Source organism: Cetorhinus maximus, chromosome 7, assembly GCF_964194155.1.
Source record: "Cetorhinus maximus chromosome 7, sCetMax3.hap1.1, whole genome shotgun sequence".
In the NCBI taxonomy this organism is placed as follows: Eukaryota; Metazoa; Chordata; class Chondrichthyes; order Lamniformes; family Cetorhinidae; genus Cetorhinus; species Cetorhinus maximus.
In genome coordinates, this window is record NC_135885.1 from 33,966,520 (window position 1) to 33,985,905 (window position 19,386).

The 19,386-nt window shown below is 42.9% G+C and overlaps 1 protein-coding gene and 1 long non-coding RNA gene across 5 annotated transcripts in view; one reads left to right on the forward strand and one right to left on the reverse strand.

Moving 5' to 3' along the window:
- LOC144682705 (uncharacterized) overlaps window positions 1–11,240 on the forward strand; it is an 80,517-nt gene extending 69,277 nt beyond the window's left edge. For all 3 annotated transcript variants that reach the window (XR_013577089.1, XR_013577090.1, XR_013577088.1), the window contains one exon: window positions 11,111–11,240. This is a non-coding gene — a long non-coding RNA (uncharacterized LOC144682705). The remainder of the gene's footprint in view (window positions 1–11,110) is intronic.
- The window catches only part of nbeaa (neurobeachin a), a 1,012,857-nt gene that overhangs the window by 373,625 nt on the left and 619,846 nt on the right, over window positions 1–19,386 (reverse strand). The window lies entirely within an intron of this gene.

Here is a 19,386-nt window from a genome sequence, read left to right on the forward strand (position 1 = left end):
ACATCTTTTGTTTTTTAACTTGTCCGATTACCATTCCCTTTAGCTTTGCACCATAACAGCTATTTATTTAATCTGTCCTGCATTCCATCCTATTAAAGACCTTCTATTTTGTTCTTCCTCCACCCACCCCCTTTCACTTGCTCAAACCTAGTATATTTCCAACTTTTCTCACTCCTGATGAAATGTCACAGGCCTGAAACATTAACTTGGTTCTCTCACAGATTCTGCCTGATCTGAGTATTTCCAGCATTTTCTGGTTTATTTCAGATTTCTAGCATCTGCAATATTTTGCTTTTGTCCTAGAACGCTTTGCTGCTTCACAAATATTCATGCCCCCACCCCTTTCTTACTTTTGATCAATCAATTTGATTTCTGTTCTGTTCATAGTCCTGAAATCACACTTGTCAAAGTTACAAATGACATGCTCTGTGTTTGTGGCTTTGGTACCTTTGACACTATTGATATTCAGTCTCTTCTAATGTCTCTTTCCTAGTTCAACTCATACCTGTCACTAGATTACCCACAAAACTTCTCCTCCATGTGCAAGTTTACCTCAGAGGTCCATTCTTTGTCGTCTCTGATTAAACAAATTATGGTGCCCTTTTAACAATATCAACTGTTATGTAAAATAAAAGCAAAATACTGCAGATGCTGGCAATCTGAAACAAAAACAAAAGTAAAAATAGCTGGAAAAACTCAGCAGGTCTGACAGCATCTGTGGAGAGGAAGACAGAGTTAACGTTTCGAGTACATATGATTCTTCATTAGAACTTCTGAAGAAGAGTCATATGGACTTGAAACATTAACTCTGTCTTCCTCTCCACAGATGCTGTCAGACCTGCTGAGTTTTTCCAGCTAGTTTTATTTTTGTTTTTGTTTCAACTGTTATGTAGTCTGCTGATGATACTGAGTCTAATTCTCTGACTCCTCTATTGGTCCAAAGGCCTTTGCTGCACTTTTCAACTGTCTAACTGACATTAAAATTTGAATAAGTCAAAGCCTCTTCCAATTTAATGTAAACCTCACAGCATCGACCATTCACAACCTTCAGCTCATCCAAAATTCCCAGGACTTCACTTGCACATCTGTCTCTCAACCAATACTTCCCAAGACCATCAGTTCACTCTGGAAAATTACTATTGTCACTTGAAATCCCCCCACTCTACCATCCACCCTACCACTTTAATTTTTGTTTACCTTACATTCTCCCACACATCTACTGCTCTTTTAACATTGGACTGTACTTTGTGCTCTGTTCTCCCTACTCCACTTCAGGCGACCATTCATTCAGCCACTATACTGCTGCCCTCTGCAACTTTGCTTTGCCACCTCAAAACTGGTTTTAAAAATTCTCCTGAAAACTCTTTTTCAAGTTGATAGGCAGTGAATATTGGAGTGCCGCTAGGATCAATGCTGGGCCTCAGCTATTTACAAATCTATATTAATGACTTAGGTGAATAGACAGAGGGTAATACATCAAAATTTGCTGATGATACCAAGGTGGTGGAAAGGTTAGCTGTGGGGAAGACACAGAGAGGCTACAAAGAGATATAGACAGGCTAAGCGAGTGGGCAATAAGATGGCAGATGGAGTATAATGTAGGGAAGTGTGAAGTTATTCACTTTGGTTGTAACAACAGAAAAGCAGAATTGTTTTAAAAAGGTATGAAGCATGTAAGTGTTGATGTTCGAAGATACTTGGGTGTGCTATACTAGGAACGCAACAAGTTAGTATGCAGGTGCAGCAAGCAATTAGGAAGGCAAATTGCACGTTCACCTTTATTGCAAGGGGACTGGAGTACAAGAATAAAGAACTCTTGCTGCAATTGTACAGGGTGTCGGTGAGACCACATCTGTGTACAGTTTTGGTTTCAACATTTAAGAAAGGATATGCTCCTTTTGGAGGCAGTACAGCGAAGGTTCACTAGGTTGGTCCCAGAATAAGGGAGTTGTCCTACGATGAGAAGCTAAAAATTGGGCTTATATTCTCTGGAGTTTAGAAGAATGAGAGGCAATCTCATTGAAACCTACAAAATTCTGAAGGGGCTTAATTGGGTAGACACAGAGATTGTTTCCGCTGATTGGGGAATCTAAAACACAGAGGCACAATCTCAGGATTAGGGGCCAATCATTTAGGACTGAGATGAGGAGAAATTACTTGATTCAAAGGAATTACTTGACTTTGGAATTCTCTATCCCAGAGGATTGTGGATGCTCCATTGTTGAATACATTTAAGGTTGGGATAGACAGATTTTTGGTATCCCAAGGAATTAAGTGATATGGGGAAAATGGAGTTGAAGCCCAAGATCAGCCATGATTGTAATGAATGGTGGGGCAGGCTCAATAGGCCATATGATCTACTCCTGCTCATATTTCTTGTGTTCTTCTACTGTTCTTTCAACCTTTTACATTTATCTCTTTTCTCCTCCTGCTTGGCATTTAGTACTTTTGTCTTTCAACTGGAAGGCACTTTAAATAAAAATTATTATTGTTGTAATACTGTGGAGTTGGAATTGAAGAATACATGTGAATCTCAGTCTTTAATGCACTGATATGCAAGAATAAATATTGTTTCCAATTAAACAAAGGCATCAAAACAATTATATCATCATGGGATAAAAAGGGTCCAAATTACTTGGGTTAGGCCAGTCTTGATAGCAATCATAAAGGTGTAAGTGTAACTGAAAAATGGTTCACTCTATTCACAAGATGAATTTCTGACCATGGAAAATGGTCTCAAATAACAAAGGTTTTTATGTTAAGTACACACAGGGTCATTGTGCTGTATCTAAGTTATTATGTGATACTCTAAAATATAGAAAAACTGTTAGGTTTTAGCTAAGGGCACTACTGGCACAAAATTAAGAACCTTTACAATGTTGCCAAGAACCTTCTGCTTCTGTTGAAAAGTGAACCACTGAGTTGGAATTCAACTGAAGATACTTAAAGCAGACAGGAAGATCAAAGCTCTGCATTGAAGTTATTACATTGTGTTTGACAAAGAAAATGATTTGAGAACTAGGTTTCTGAAATATTTGCCAACTGATTTCTTTCTTTATTGGGGCATGTGTTAAAGAGTCTTAGGAACAATGCCGTCCTTATTATATACTATTCTATATTAACACAAAACATTAGGTCTGGTTTCTGAAAGATCGAATTCTATATGCTGAATGTTTGATTATGATACAGCCCTGAAATATCACACACTTTATCATGTCTGCTTCCTTTCATCTTTGATAATTATTTCTGAATATCTGTAATGACCCAAACACTGAATTCAAACCACAATAAATCTTCAGGCTATAACTCAGAATGACAGACTATTCATCAGTTAGGCAATCCGTAGAAATAATTAGCTCCCTTGACTTTCACTTCCTACTTACCAATTGTACACAATGACAAAAATATGGTAGCCAAGGTTTATACAAAGCAGGCTAAATTTATTATTCACATCGCCAATCAATCACTGCAAGGCATACTTGAAAACCTAATTTGCTGCTAAGCATTGATAACCGCAAACCGCCAGGAAAGACTGTTGTACTGCATATCTTCACCCACCTTATAGCATGTGAAATTTTCAAACTGAGTATTTATACATATAATTTATTTTTTTTAAATTCTTCTTTTCCGCAAGGAATTATTTTAATCCATCAAAACTGTGTATTTAATTAGTTTTCTTTTTCCTTCTTTTTAAAATGGTTTCATGCGCATTTAATTTATTGCCTTAGGTATGATAAACTGTCTGACTTACAATGGACTAAAGTTCTCTGTATAGGAAATCTCTTACTCCCAAACAATTTTGGTTATTTTATGGTTTTCTTCTATAAAAGACTGTACACCTACTAAACATACAATGTGGCTGTTATAAAGTGAAGTTGAAAGTTTCTGACTGATTCTATGACAATAGGGGTGAAACATGGAAATAGAATGTCAAGTTGTGCTATTTCATAGCTGTTGCAGGTACTTAGGAATGCTGATTTACAAAGGGAGAATAAATGGAGTCATGGACTATTATGAGGGAACCTCTGAAGCCCTCGAATCTAAAGCTCCCTCTAGGCTATAATATTTCTTTATTCACTCCAAAAAAGATCAACTGAGCATGTGCAACTGGCAAGGGAATTATTCCATGAACAATCAAGTTCAAAGTTCTACAATGTCCATATCAATTTGCCCTTAATCTAACAAAAACTAGTTATGAACCGCTACAGAAAGAAATCTGAAGAATAAAACTGGAAGCTGACATATTATATACAATGTCTCCATTTTATACATACAAATTATTCCATATGGTGGAAAACTTTGCTGTAGCATAATTTGAATGATTAGAATACATCACAATATATAGAAAACGCCTGCAAACTTAGTTTTAGGTCTAAATCAAAATGTTTTTCGAGTGCACAGCATTTCATAGTTACAGCAATACTGCCAATAATTAGATTAAAAATAATAACAATTATTAATATAATGTTTTCCCCAATTACATGTTAAGTGAATTTACTAAATTGCAAATATTTTTAAACATAGCATATGAAAACCATGTTTCAAGTAGTTGCAGCAGTTCTACCTCCTCCTCATCAGCTGTTATGTAGTATATGAACACTCAAAAGTTGTGTACCATACTACCCTTTGATGAAGTTACTCAGTATTTACTTTCCAACTGAAATGTAGGATACATTTTAAAGAGTCTGATATTCATCTCTTCATGTTGAATTTGAAAATTGTATATAGAAGTAATTAAGGGAAATAAACCATCATGTAAAATGAGGTACAATTGGATTTCATAATTTTTAGAGAACGAGCAACAGTTCTTGAAATAGGGATTAGAAATAATTTGCACTGAAATGGTACAGAGACATGCCAAATAGAACTGATCAAAAACACATATATTGTTAAACAAGCGGCATTCATATTTAAGGCTTCATTATTGCAGGTTAGTATCTGACATGTGATGCCATTCATAGAGCGTGCTATTAACCAGAAGTCTGAAGTTATGCACTTAAAATTTGCAGGTCCAATATGATATCAAGTATCGATTTCACATCTGTTCCTATTTCTCAAACTGGATAGAATCAATGGAACAAGTGAAAGCAGATTTAGAGGATGGAGGGGGAATTGTTTTGAGATGAGATGTCATTCAGGGGAATGATAAAAATGCAAAGTGATTAAAGCGATATTGGAAGTTAGTAATGTAGTATAAGGGTCTGGTACATATAGGGCTAATGTGGGATTGAGACCGCCCACACAGTGTTGTAAGAGAGCATGAAACCCACACCCAGGGTCAGTCTAATGTTGGACAGAGCTGTGTACACCAGCCAGCATGGAGACAGCTCCTAGCTTGTACCCTTTACTGTAAATATTTCTAAGAATCAATAAAAGCTTACAGTTAATCTATATATGACTACAAAGACTCCTTCAGACCTTCCAAATTGTAACCAACACCCTACAAGTAATAAATGTTTTCATGTTTATTGAAGAAGTGTCAAGACTTACGGAATCCAAAGTACCTGATCAGAAAAACTATTCACATTGTTGATATTATACAAACATGCATAAGATGAGTAAGACATTAAAAAATTGCTCTGTAAATATAGAAACATTGGCCTGAATTTGCTGAAAGCTTGCAATTCCAGAAAACTATGGTGAGAATAACTTATGCCATTATGTACCACTATGACATAATTTGATGGGGCTTTTGTGCTGTACCAGTGAAATCGTGGCCAAAAAGGTTGAACAACTAATTATCATAGCTCTTCCCATTATAATCAATGACAAGATCAATCTTTATGAATTAACAACACTGCAATCGCCACAATCACCTAGACCAGGCTTGTCCAACTCGCAGCCCGTGGGCCAAGTTGTAACCCCCGAGCCCTCTGGACTCTGCCTGTTAAACTTGTTAGACAGTCAACTGACTTATATTTGAAAAGTGCTGTAAAGCTGTTCATCCAATCACAGGCTCGCTCCTCCCTGCATTTGCTCATGATAGGCTCACTAGTGAGCTTATCAGCAGCAAATGCAGAGAGAAACCAGTCCATGATTGAATGAGCAGAAAATGGAGGGAAGGTTCTTTAAGGAAAGTTTCAAGGCCAGGAGAGCGAGAGCAGAGATGGGACGAGAGTGAAACCAGGAGAAGGCAGAAGGGACCAGGAGAGCCAGAGCGTGGCCCGGAAAAAGGCAGCGCAGGTCTTGAGGGAACCAGATTGGGGCCCGGGAAAGGGGGAGTGGGGTTCAAGGGAGCCAGGGTGAGGCCCGGGGAAGCCAGAAGATCCTTGAGAAAGTCAGAGTGGGACATCAGGGAACTGGAGCAGGGGTTAAGAAAGGCGCAGCGAGGCTCGTGGGAGCCAGGGAGGGGCCTGGGAAAGGCGGAGCAGGGCCCGAGAAATTCAGAGCAGTGTCTAGCAAAAGTGGAGCAGGGCTTGCCTGGTGAGTGAGTAGAAGCTGTGAGAAGGGGAGGGGGAGTGGGTGAGGGGGAGGGGGAAAGAGTGAGGGGGAGGGGGAGAGTGAGGGAGGGACAAAGAGTCAGGGAAAAATGAGTGGGTTAGGAGGGAGAGGGAGAAGGTAAGAGTGTGTGTGCACAGGGGAAGAGAGTGTGAGGGGAGAAGCGAGAAGACTGAATGCGTGCATAAGTCTGGCTTACCCCCACTCACAGGGTTCTCATTAACTCTCACACACCAACATGCATTCTCACCCACTCTCACAGTGCGTGAGGGTGAATGAGTGAGCACCCTGAGACTGGGAGTGAACTGGACACACACACACCCTATCGCACTCTAATGGTCATCTTTATGCACTCTTGGGAAACACACTGTTTCCATGGCGGGCGGGCTCTCATTCACCCACCTGCCATCATCCCGCCGCTGCATCATGCCGTGCACCACATTTAAAATCCAGCCATAAGCACACATTCTCAGTGCTTTCAGACCACCGATGCTGCACAGAAGACATGGCCCTGAAACTGAAGAAGACAGCAGCCCACAGGTTCAGCGGTGTCCCTCGAGTGCCTTTTGGATGCCGTGGAGGCGCGCCGGGATGTCCTTTACCCCGGCTCTAGCCGCAGGATGGGCAGCAACAGCACTAACCCAGCTTGGAAGGCGGTGGCAGCGGCGGTCAGCGCCACCACCCTTCAAAAGAGGACAGCCACCCAGTGCCGCAAGAGGATGAATGATGATCTCTGTTCCGCCAGGCTAAGTCACTCTTCTCATCACTTTCAACTCACACACTCACAAACCCATCACACATCCACAGTGATCTCACTTGCTGCCAGTTCAAGGGACATCACCATTCACTCTCTCACACTCACCATCATTGTCCTCAACCTGTCCATGAGCACTCAACATCCACACAGGCCAGGTATACTTGTCATCTCGCCTGGCAAGCATCCTACTTACACTTTCTCCATTTCTATTCATGCAGGACAAGCTGGCACACAACAAGAGGGAGAGGTCACTGACCGGTGGTGGAAGGCCCAAACTTAAGATCCTCATGGACTTTGAAAACAGAAGCTGGCCAGCAAGGATCTGGACCATTCCTGTGCTGACGGTGAGGTTGGCGGTGAAGTACCAAGTGTGGGTTCAGCAGTGCAACATCCATTAGACAACCATACTGTGAGCAATGTGTCCTGTTTCACAGACCACTGCCATGCACTAATTATCTCCCCTTGCTCCCACAGGCACATGTGGGAAACAGCTGCTGGAGTTAACAGATGGAGTTAACAAAAACTAATTTTGAAAAGTATCAGTTTTGATGGGGATTGTAACACAGCTTAGGCTTCACACCACTGCAATATGTCTATATATAAAAAGGAAACACAACCCAGGGCCTCCAATCAAGCCCTGGAGAAACCTTTGAGGAGGAATCTGAAGGCACATTCCTTGAAGTCATGACACACCGCACACCCACACCCTCCACCAGCGCAGAGACACACACCTCGGTGGGACCCAGCTTTAGCATAGCCTCGGGATCACAATCCGGTGGGCACATTGCACTGTCTGATCCACAGAGGCGATAGGCACTCGGAGGACTGCTGGAGGCAAGAAATTTGCTGAGTCTGAGTCAGATGATGAGCCTTTGGACTCAGTCATTTCACAGTTGCTGGAGCTGCAAAGGCAAGCTCAGAAACATCAGGAAGGGATGTTTGCTGTACTCCTCAGATTGCAAGGCATGATGGAGGAGTCCATCCACCTTCTCTCTGAGGTAATAGCGCCGGCATGCCAATGTACCGAGGTCAACACTGGTAGGATGGCGGCCGCCATGGAGACCTTGGTCCAGGACTTTGCTCCCGCACTGCTGCGCAGGATCAACTCCACCCCTGATGCCGGATGCCATAGTTGGCCTCCAGAAGTGTGTATGCAAGAGGGGTGGCCGGGCAGCTCGATCACTCTCCAGCTACCCCTGCTCCTCAAGGAGTCAGCCTGGGGCCCCCAGGCACCCATAGGGAAGAGGATCAGAAGGTGCACACTCCGGGCCCATCCAGGTGACTCCGAGAGTGTCCAGCCCATCCAACTCCCCTCTCCCCTCTTCCTGTGACCTCAGCAGCTCCACAGGCTGAGCAGTGTGCCACTGCCCGAAAGTAGGCCGGGGTCCTCCAAGTCTCGGTGCTCTAGAGGACGCCTACCAAGGTCATCACAGACAGGGCGTAGCAGTCAGTAGGCTGCCTCCACCTCCACTGTGGATGTCCGGGGAGCACCAAGACGTAGCGGCAGGGTTAGGAAAGTTAAGGGGAATTAGTTGCACGGCCTGGGCACAGGTGTTAATCACTTTTACATAATGTTGACTATTGTCAATAAACTCCCAAGAGTGTTTCCCTGCCTATGGCTCCTTGTTCTGATGAGCGGTGTTCATATCACTCAGATGTGAAACCTTTCTGCACAAGATAAAGGCTGGTGTCTCAGTTCAGGGCCTCTTCCCTGTGCTCTGTGCAGCCCTCAGACCACAGTGGATGGTACGGCCTCACACACCCTGGAAACATTATTGATGCCTGTACCTCAGTGGTGCTGGTCATTGCTGCCAGAATGTAGTGGGCAGGTGCCACAGAATTCTCTCGTTCTCTCTGTGTGCTCTCAGCACCATTAAGCTGGGGCTGGCCTCATCTCTTCAGCATCTGTGATCAATGCTGTGCTCCTGAAGGGCTCAGATGCTGAAGGTGACAAAGGATAAGATGCTTCTAAAGTTTCATTGCTGCGTCTCTATGATATGGCCCTGATCACAGAGCGCAAGCGAGTTGCCCTCAGTCAGACATTCTCAGAGACTATGTGAAGATCTATGGAGTGTCCTCACTGCAAGATTATCGGGGGTAGGTGGGAATGTGAAGTTGAGGATACAATCAGATCAGTCATGATCTTATTGAATGGCGGAGCAGGCTTGAGGGGCCGAGTGGCTTACTCCTGTTTCTAATTTGTATGTTGAGAGTGTGGTGGAGACAGATTCAATCATGGCTTTCAAAACAAAATTAGATAATTATCAGAAAAGAAAAAAATGCAGGGCTCCATGGAAAAGGTGGTTGAGTGAGGCTAGCTGAATTTCTCTTGTAGAGCTGGCATAGACACAAAGGGCTTAATAGCTTCCTTCTCTGTTGTAACCATTCTATGATCCCATGATAAATCTTGAGGATAGAGTTTTGATTCTTTTTTCTAACTGGCCAACCAATGTTTTCAATTTGGCCACAGCAAAGTTATTTTCATGGGGAAAATAGTGCTCTTCTCGGTTCACATTTTATTTATATCCTGCTAACTCTAAAATAAACAAAATGGACAGCTTTTTGGTGAGGTGGGAGAGGGGAGATTAAGTGATAGTAAAGTGATAGTGGAGGGAGCTATAAACAGTCCATGTTTCTGCACGTCAGATGTGTGGTATATTGGGAAACAGTTCAAAAAGAATTAATGACACAACTCAATTGGTAGATCTAAACATAACTCTAGATGTAGAACCTTTATACAATATTGCTGTTTCCAAAATTAGGTTATATTTTTCAGAGCTGTTACCATTGAGAAAATGTTAGAAATGAGATTTAGTAGTAAAAGTAGTAAGTCGGGTTGAATAATCCCATAGAAACACATGTGCACCAATATTAATGCAAAGGTGGCTTCTGAACGGGGAGGGGTGTGGAGATGCATGGGGAAAATCCAGGCACCAATTCATCACATTGCATTCTCTAATTTCAGCTTGAATAAGCTATAAATTTTGACTTCAAAGTTTTGTGTCTCCAAGCTGAATAGTCAGGACATGGTATAATCTCAAACTATTCAAAGGGCCAATTTGAAAATGGAATTGGGAGGAACAGGTGGTGTTTAAGTTGAGTCGACAGAGAAAAAGGGCAGCAACCAGATTTAAAGATGCGTCCTTTGAATTACTACTGGATGCAGTCAGGAGAGGAGGGGTATAGTTCTCCCCTCCAATGTCGAAGAAACTTGCAGTGTTCACCAAGACATGGTTGAAGGTAGTTGAGTTGGTGAACAACAAAAGAATTGTGCCCTTGCCTTGGATGCAGTGTAGAAAGAGATTTTGTGACCTAACCAGAACAGAAAAGTGAGTGCATTTGGTAATTCAAATACATCCTATGATTTAATAACCATACACCCCCAGCTTCACTCTGTATTGCCCAGCATACTCCATCACATCAATCCTCATATCCACTCAAATTTCAATGCCATCCAACCTTCATTATCTATGCACTTCATCACTTCCTCATTTATCCAACCACTGTTGCCATGCATTCCAATCCTTATACAATGTGATACATCTGTCTAGCTGTCACACCCACCGAATGCACTGCATCCATCATGACTTTCAGTCACTCACAGGTCTGTTTCTTCATCATTTGAAGGAGGAAAGCGCAAAATACAAGGGAGAGTGAGAGGACTGGAGGTGCTATAAATAGTCCAGCTTATGGATGCAGAAGAGAATACCATGGAGAGAGTGACAAATTCCGGTCCCTTTCAATCAAAGATAGAGAGACAGGAAACTTGCAGACAGGTGGTGACGGAATTACAAGTAGTTCTGGCACACATATGCTGACTTATTTCATCAATGACTGAACAATGCATAGACTGAGTATGGTGATCATCAAGATTTTGACTTTACCATGCCTAAAATTCACATCCCTTTTCTTTAGTCTTTCAGGGTCTTCATGAGAACATCAAGTGTCGCAGGACACGCATGAGGACTATTCCTCAGGGAATCTTGTTCCTTCTGAGTGTGTCCCATCAAAGGATATACAGCTTTGCATCAGTGCAAATACTCACACTTTGTTAAGTCCAGTTAGATAGTTACTTCAGTTTCCACCTGGTGACTTACAGCTCACAACTAAGCATGAGCAGACACTGGTGGCAGGGACAACTGTTGAGGGAACACGTCAGTGGTGCGTAATCCTCTCCAAGCTCTGCTTAGCCGGCCACAGATACTGAATCACAGGGGCTAGCATTGAGAAGATGATGAAAGTTAGAAGTGCATCAGCAATTCAAACAGGCACTTACAGACATGCCACCCACAGTCACCACAACTGTGCAGAGGATGGGGAGACCAACTTGATCGCTAGTGGACTGTGACACAGTGAATTGTGAGAATGTCTGCCACAGAGAAAATAGTTCCCTCTATGGGGTTTCAAGCATGCATCTCAAATGAGTCCATGCAGGCTCTTTGCACAGCGCAGACTTTGGACGCCAACCTTAAACAGGATGACAGATACCTTATCTGTCATCTCAGAATGCATCACTGATCTTCACTAAGTTGGTCTGCAGCTAAGTGGCAGGAGTGATATGGCACTGGCTTGGAAGGTGAATGGTGAAAAAAGTGGGCACTCTACTCCAAAGCTCTGCCACTTCTTACTCATTACTCCCCCCAGTGCCCCCAACCTCAGCCTGTACCCCATACCTTGCCTTGACTTCCAATGCAGAGTGTGCCCTTGTAAAGGTACAGGTGCACTCACTTTTCATGATCTGCTTAAGTCATTAAAGTCTTTGGCGGGGCCCTCAGGTACTTCAAAACTCAGATGGCACAGGCAGAAAGCATCATATCAGTCCAAACAGGAAGCTGAGCTGCTTTCCTCTACTTCTACTGAAATCACACAGGATGCATTATGCAGAAGCACTAAGAAGCATAAGACAAAGCTACTGTAATTGACACATGTGTACATAGCCAAATGTTATGTTAAGTTTCCTTTACTTATAACGGCACAAATTTATCACTTAGCACTGCTCCATGACAGGATTCATTGGACGGATGGGCAATGGGTGGATACTTGGTTGAAGGACAGTGTTGTGCAAAGGCGGGGTTCAGAAGACTTTATTTGTGAAGTTTTCCTGTGTGAGTCACCACTAGCTTAAGCTTAGAGCTATAGGGCATCCCTGACAGCAACATACGCAGCTGGTTTAGTGATGGTTTCCCTCTTAGAAATAAAAACTTTCCTCTTCTCAATCTAAAATTTTTATTGCATTGATGATTTCAAAAACAATCTCCTGATTAGGCATGCAACAGCTTTATACTGATTCATTGTTGTTGTTCACCATGTTCTCTTGCTATTTCACCATTCACCTATTGCCAAATACTGCTTCTTTTAATCAGCACTCATTATAAAAAAGACTTTTGAACCCAAGGATAATTAGTATATTTATAGGCACTGTTAAATTGACTCAAAGTGCACCATATTACCCTTTCTTAGTGCTTCTCAGTTCTCTACAAAATTCCAATAAAGCACCATTATATTCCTTTTAAATGGTTCCATTACAGGAATCTGCTGCAATTGCCTAGACTCTAGATAATTATAATAAATGTCTGTAATCAAAGCAGAAACTATTTAAATCTGAGGTAGAGAAGGAAGAGTGGAGTTTTTCATAATAGACCATGTACTTCTGTGCCCTTTTAAAGATTAAACTACATAATAGCACACCACCTGAGACAGGGGGATCAAGTATTTTGAACAATGCAACAAAATGGACTAAGCATTTAACTGATAATTTGAAAGTTTAATGACGTCAGATCTATTAACAATACATTTTCAGATGGCTCAAACTGGTCTGCATTTCCATCTAGGCAACCTGACCTAAAAGAAAATATAGCTAGTTAGGGCTATCAAACATGCATCCCATCTCCAGTGAACATGCAAGAAACTGGAGCCTGACAGGATTACGGAAATGACTATATGTGATCAGAATGACTTTCATCTGCATTTTGTTAGGCCAGACATTGATTTCACTTTGGCCGTGAACAGTAAAAGGCCAGCTGTAGCCTAGGGTGAAAGCAAACAGTATATTAAGGCAGCAGTGTTGGCTGACAATGTCAATAAACGATACAATTTTTCACCTTTTCTACAGATATTTAAAAAACTTTACTTGAAAATAATCTACAGCACTAAATAACGCAAAAATATGGGATCAAATGTGCATTGCAAACCTTTAAAACTCACATGTTAGGAACAGCGAGGGAGAGAATACACCAGGGCTTCACAAGACAAAGTGGCTAAGAAAAATATTAAATAGACAGTAGCTCCTGAAGTTGGAACTGCTAGTTAAAAAACAACATTCTGATCAGAGAATGAAAATGAGACAGAAAGAAGAGAGTGTGAAATAGAAAAGACAGCAAAAAAAGCCAGAGTTACTGCATGAAGAAGAAAGAACCTTTGAATTCTAGGTTCCTACCATGTCATGTAACTGGCTAGCTTAAAAATTAAGAACACAGACATAAGAACATAAGAACTAGGAGCAGGAGTAGGCAATTCAGCCCCTCGAGCCTGCCCCGCCATTCATTACGATCATGGCTGATCTCATTTCGGCCTCAACTCCAATTTCCCGCGCTCTCCCCATCACCTTTCAACCCATTACTAATTAAAAATCTGTCTATCTTAAATTTATTCAGCGTCCCGGCATCCATTGCACTCTGAGGTCGTGAATTCCACAGATTCACGACCCTTTGAGAAAAGTAATTCCTCCTCATCTCTGATTTAAATCTACCACCCCTTAGTCTAAAAAAAATATGGAACAAATGGTCAGAATCAGGAATCATTTATTTTATTTTGCTTACTATGATAAACAGTCAAAGATTTCTTTTTGTTCCATTACGCATGTGCTTCTATTATTATCACTTTCCACAGGTAAAAATATGAATTAAGGGAGGTTTGTGTAATACAAGGTTCTGGCACATATAGCATTAACGTGGGACTGAGTGCAGTACCGCTCACACAGTCAAGTGCTCAAGCAAGCATGGAGATAGCTCCTAGCTTGAACCCTTTATTGTATATACATACATAGTTTTTGTAATTAATAAATACATATGGTTAACCTAATTAAGACTGCGAAGACTTCATTAAGACTGAGTGGTATCCAATACCCTACAACATGGTGGCAGCGAATGGAAGAACCCAAAACTTCTCAAAAAGTGCAGAAAAAAAGCAAAATCCTGCAAAGCTGAAGAAAAATTCGAAAAAGCATTCTGATCTGATGAAAAGCTTGAGAAGCAGATGCGCAGAGAACATCGTCAAGCAAAAGCTCCAAAGGTTTAAAAGCTGGAGGCAGAAATTTAAAATTGCTGCTGCAACAGAAGATTCCATGAGTTCTCTTGGGAGTCCAACTTCAAATCCCAGAGTGCAGAGTCAGCAGACCTAGCAGAAGTGAGCTGAAACTTTTAAATTCTAGGATACAGCAAGTCCTGAGGAAATTTAAATAGTTCAGTGATCAGAAGTTGCTGTTTAAAAATTCAGTTGGGAAAACCAGATTCCCAAGTCGGCAACTAAAGCATAGCGCGGAAACAGAGAAGTCAGCAGCCAGTCAATCCAAGGAGCCATTGTTTAAAATATTTTCAAGGCTGAGCATGAGTGCCATTACAGCAGGAACCCACCAAAACTGGCAAGTGTGGGTAAACCCTTTGTCTTCAAATGAACAGCGACATCATCTTGAATTTCAGCCCACTTGATTGGCACCACATCCACAAACATTCATTCCCTTCACCAGCGACGCACAGTAGCAGCAGTGTACACCATCTACAAGATGCACTGCAGGAATTCACGAAGGCTCCTTCGACAGCATCTTTCAAACCCATGACCACTGCCATCTAGAAGGACAAGGGCAGCAGATAGATGGGAACACCACCACCTGGAAGTTCCCCTCCAAGTCACTCACCACCCTGACTTGGAAAAATATCACCATTACTTCACTGTTGCTGGGTCAAAATCCTGGAACTCCCTCCCTAACAGCACTGTGGATGTACCTACACCACATGGACTGCAACAGTTCAAGAAGGCAGCTCACCACCACCTTCTCAAGGGCAACTAAGGGATGGGCAATAAATGCTGGCCTAGCCAGCGAGGCCCACATCCCGTGAATTAATAAAACAAAGTTCTTAAAGCTGAACCTACACTTTAAAATTTTTTAACCATGGATCAGAAATCTACTCTTCCAGACCAATTTGGACTTATCCAAGGCCCAGGTCAATCACATAATTGGGGGCTTTGGAGGAAAAGACTCCTTGGATTCATGATTGCTTCAGGTCTGGATAAACAGGCAGAAACTGGATAAACACAGAAACTGAACAAGCTCACACACTGCTTTACTCGGTAGGCCCAACAGCAGACAATATTATGGCTAGACAAGCAATCAACGAATCAGCTGCTAAATTTGAAGAAGTGCTAAAATCAATGTTCATTTTAACCTAAGAAGTAATAAAACTCTCGAAAGGGCTAAATTTAATAAGTGTGGCCAGGAGAACCAGTTGACTCATTCATCAATGATCTGTATAGGATGGCTGGAGGCTGTGAATACGCAGGCCCAAGGGAGGATTTTCCTCTTGGTGGGTGGGCCCAGGATAACTTCAGCACTGCTTGGGAGGGTGGGGGGGGGGGAGAGGAGAACCATGAGCGCTGAAGTGTGCGCATGCTTGGGGTTGCATGAAAGCTCCCTGAAGACACAAGGCTGTCTCAGGGAGCTGAAGAGTTTTCACCTGAAATATAAAGAATTAAAAAATAAGGAAATCATGTCCACACATGACTCTGTCACATGAAAAGGGACATGTGGAAAATGAGTTTTTAAATTTTTAATGTTTTTTTAATTTATTGTCCAAACCCTCACCCTGCTCGTGGATGAGATTTCATTAAAATTGCAAAGGCCGCATGGCCTATTCACCCGCCTAGACCTCTTAATTGTCCGCGGGCGTGCTGCCACCTCTCGCACGTGCCTGCTGAGCGAAATATCACGAGTGCACGTGATGGCGTCAGGATGCTTGCCCGACATCATCACGCACTATTTCACTCCAGTTCGGGTCGGGCGTGCGCCCACCCGCAGGATGAAAAATTCTGCCTCTAAAACCTGAAATTATCAAGGATAGAATAGTTGTAGGAGTAGCGCACAATGCATTCTCAGGCAGGCTGCAAACGAATGAAGATCTAACCCTCGAGAAAGCTATCCAGGCTGTTAGGCAATCTGAATTCCACATGCACCACAGATCCATTTTAAGAGGAGAAAGTAAACTATGGTACAAAGGGAAACCCCGCAGTCCAGTAAGTTAAATAGCACAGAAACAGGGACACTCCAGGCCAAGGGAAACAATACCTAACCGACCAGTACAGCGACCATGCCAGCCCTGTGGGGCAAAGTGCCCCCTACAAGCGAGATCAATGTCCTCCAATTTCAGCCCAATGTAACAGCATTGGACACTTTGGCAAACTGTACCAAACACATTCAAACACACAGAAGATCCAAAGATGATTTATGACGTCGAGACTGCACAGCAAGAGGACACGCAGCCGTGCTTCTTGGGTGAGGTCAAAAATCCTGGATGTGCGTTTGGAATGTGAACATTTCAGTTAAGAGCCATCTTACAAACTTTAAATTGGTCACAGGAGCCAATGATGGACAGAGAACCATGGCTGGTCAACCAATGGTCGATGCCGCCCACAACACACCTATGCGGAGCAGGAAGCATAAAGCTCCCGGTGAAAGGCACCTGTAGGCTACATGGAGGTACAAGGATAAAAAAAAAGCAGAGGGAACCTGCATGTGGTCCACAACCAGGACTGTTCACTACTAAGCTGCAAAGCCTGTGTCAAATTTAACCTTCCACAAGAAATTGACAATGTCAACCAACAAGGGCCTCGCTGCAATTATAAAAGTGAGTTGCCAAAGCTCTTTACAGGACTAGAGTGACTGAAAAACGCATACAAGATCACACTGAGGGAAGATGCTAAACCCATGTGCCCATTTACACAACAAAAGATGACCCACCCTCTCATGAAACAAGTGCAGCAGCAGCAGCAGCAGTAGCAGGACGAGATAGGAGTCATCTCCCCAGTCACACAACCAACCGCATGATGTTCCGGGATCGGCCCCAGTCCCAAAACCAAACAAGTCGATCCATATTTGCCTCAACCTGACACAGCTCAATAAAGCCGTAGCCAGAGAGCTACATTCCATGTCCTCAGTGGATAAAAGCCTGACTAAACTCTCGAAGACCATGGTATTTTCCAAGCTGGATGTCAACAGTAGCTTTTGGCAACATCTCCTTGATGAAGAGTCCAAGCTGCTGACCACATTCATTAACCCCTTTGGCAGATTCTGCTTTAACCACCTGCTATTTGGAATCACTTTGGTGCCAGAAATATTTCAACATATGATGCCAGCCATTTTGCAGGGCCTATAGGGAGTCATTTGCCACATGGATGACATATTGGCTCATGGTACAACAGTGGAGAAACACAAGAAGAGACTCACAGAAGTCTTAAGAGTGCCTGCAGGAAGCAGGGCTGACGCTGAGTGAGAAATGTAAGTTCTCCAAAACATCAATTCGGCTTCTGGGCCACATCGTCAGCAATAAAGGCATCACGCGGACCCACAGAAAATTAAAGCCAATAATGAGTTCCCAGCCCCATCCTTGATTCCAGACTTCCAGCAATTCTTGATGGTGAACCAGCTGGCAAAATCTTTACTAAATTTGGCACAATCACAGAATGTTTGAGGCATCTGCTTAAGACAGACCAGGCATGGCGTTAGGGCTCACATCAAGAGCAAGCATTCACTCACATCAAGGCGTCGCCGTTCTCCACTGACATTCTTGTCCACTATGACCCATCCCTGTCCACCACTTTAGCAACAGATGCTTTGTCCACAGGCCTTGCAGCAGTCCTATTTCAGGAACAACTGGAAGGAAGTCGCTGACCAGTTTACCTTGTTTCCAGGGGGCTGTCGGACATGGAGACAAGACAAGATAATTACTCAGTTCTGCTGAAGGGTCATGAGGATTCGCAACGTCAACTCTTTTCTTCTCCGCCGATGCTGCCAGACCTGCAGAGTTTTTCCAGGTAATTCTGTTTTTGTTTTGGATTTCCAGCATCCGCAGTAGTTTTGTGTTTTTATTATGGAGACAAGATACGCCATTATAGAAAAGGAAACCCTCGCAGTCATGTGGGTATGCGATAAGTTTTCAGACTACATCATCAGCCTCAAGGTCACAAACAAAATAGGCCATATGCCACTAATCTCATTACTGGATGAGAAGGAGCCAGCAAAGATGCCTTCCTGAATCCAGAGGTTCCACCTACACCTCATGAGGTTCGCCTACAAGATGGTATATGTCCAAGGTAAAAACCAAACAATGGCAGACACACTTTCCAGAACTACAGTAGGCCTTCCAACAAAACAAATGTCAATCTCATCAAAGAGTTGGAAGGGTACTCCCAATTCACAAGGAGACACCTGCCAGTGACCACAAGTAAACTCCAACAGATTTGCCAGGAACAAGTGCGTGATAAGGGATGTCTCCGCATCTGCCGTTACTGCCAACAAGGGTGGCCACAACAGAGGCCAAGCTGTGGTACCTTGAAAGCTTGGTTCGAACAACAAAAATCACTTTACGATCATAGACAATCTCCTGGTCTACAATGAGCGGCTGGTCATCCCAGTTTCCCTTCAGACGCAGATCCTTCAAAAAATACACCAGAGCCACCTGGGCATCACCAAGTGCAAGGCACAGGCCCAAAATGCTACCTGGTAGCCAGGGGTTTCGAGGGCGATTGAGGAGACCATAGCAAACTGTCAGGTGTGAGCGCTGCACAGGCAGGATGAAAGAGAACCCCTCATCCCTGCACAGTTCCCTACCAGGCCATGAGAGAGGCTGGGCATTTACGTATTTGTCTTCAACAGCAAATCATTCCTTATAGTGGTGGATTACCTATCCAGAAGGGTTGAGGTGAAACAACTATGTACAGCTACCACAAAGACAGTAATTAAGGCACTTAAAGAGGTGTTTGCAAGCCAGAGTATTCTGGAAAAGATTGTGTCCATTAACGGCCCACAATTTTCAAATAAGTACTTTGCATACTTTGCCACCACATCCAGCTTCTGGCATTGTACCAGCTCCCCAAGATACCGACATTCAAATGGGGAGACTGAAAGAGGGGTCTACACTATA